The sequence below is a fragment of the Tupaia chinensis genome, unplaced genomic scaffold (genome assembly GCF_000334495.1).
Source record: "Tupaia chinensis unplaced genomic scaffold, TupChi_1.0 Scaffold000453_2, whole genome shotgun sequence".
Lineage (NCBI taxonomy): Eukaryota > Metazoa > Chordata > Mammalia > Scandentia > Tupaiidae > Tupaia > Tupaia belangeri.
In genome coordinates, this window is record NW_006159961.1 from 47,114 (window position 1) to 48,504 (window position 1,391).

Sequence of the window (1,391 nt, forward strand, 5' to 3'; positions counted from 1 at the left end):
CTCAAGCAGGGCCTCGTGTGGCTTCAGCTAAATGGCGGGACGGGATGGCGTAGAGAGGGAGGGTGCTCAGCCATCATCCCGGCAGCACCCCGAGCTCACAAATCCACCTGCTAGTAACTGCCTCTGGGTGCCCTTCCAAGCAGGGAGACCTGCACGCCTGCACACGCACAGCCCCGGCCCCTTGGGCCAGCACGGTCAGACCTGTGACTGCCATTTACAAAGGGCTAAGTCCCTGCAGGAACCCTGGCCCAGGTGTGGCTCAGGACGTCTGGGGCTCTCTGCAGGAGGTGCGGAGACCGGGCACCACACCTTGCTCCGCGTGCCAGCCGCACATGTGAGCGCTGCCACAGCCACCTCCTGGAGCTTCTGGGGACATCACTTTTTTCTCTTTCCAGGGAGGGTCTTTTGGGGTGAGACTCTAGCTGAGTCATGTCTGAAAATAAATTTTAGTTTTCTTTTTTCAAAATAATTTTTACCAGAGGGCATGTGTGTTCACCAGAGAGAGACAGAGACATGGGGTGGGGGATGAGAAAGCACCCCCTTTACCCCCTGTAGAGGATTGTCACGCCATAATCCCTTCTCCTCCATCTCTCCCTTCTTTCAGGATTTTGGCCATGCACACATGCCTGGCATATTTGTCAAGCCACCAGATCTGGGACTTAACCCACATGGTTGGCCATGTGGGATCCAGCTGTCTTAATAACCAGGCCATGGGCTGGCCCATTTAATTGTTTGTCAAAGAGAAAGCTGCTCCGAACAGTGCTGTTGCAGCCAAGGGCTGCCGTTAGACCAATGCCCTGCTCACAGCGCTTCTTGCACGGGTCCCCCCATGGGACCCGCCAGGCCGCCTGCAAAGGTGGGGTCAGCTGTGACCAGCTACTGGCCAGGCATTGCGAGGAGCCCCCCCAAAGTCCCCAGTCCCCACTTCTGACACTCATTCCGGGTTATCTGGGGCCTAGGGAAGCCCAAGACTGCCATAGAAAGCTGTCACGAGGACAGCCCCCTCCACTGAGAGAGATGGGAGGAGCTGGCGCCCCTAACATCTAACAGCGAGCTCGGCTCACGGCCACAGGAGGGCAAATCCCCTGGGCTGCAGGCGCAGGAGCCAAGAGACAAGAGACTTCCAGGACTGGCTCTTTGTCAAGCTCCTCCTCCAGGGGTGTCTCCCTGCCTTGGCTGAGAACTGGCCTCTGGTCGTCCCACAGCTGGGGAGAGGAGGTACCCACACATCTGCATGCCAAGGATAGGAGGGAGCGGCGACCCCCTCAGAGCCAAGGCCCAAGAGCCCACCCCAGTGCAGGCTGAGTAGTCACAAGGACCCTGAACACTCCTAAGAGACCCCAGACCTCTAGCCAATCAGCAGAGCTCTGCTGCAGCCTGGCGCACCACAG

General features: G+C 58.5%; 1 protein-coding gene across 5 annotated transcripts in view; it reads right to left on the reverse strand.

Moving 5' to 3' along the window:
• The window catches only part of KIF21B (kinesin family member 21B), a 62,280-nt gene that overhangs the window by 12,985 nt on the left and 47,904 nt on the right, over positions 1-1,391 (reverse strand). The gene's annotated exons all lie outside the window — the stretch shown is intronic.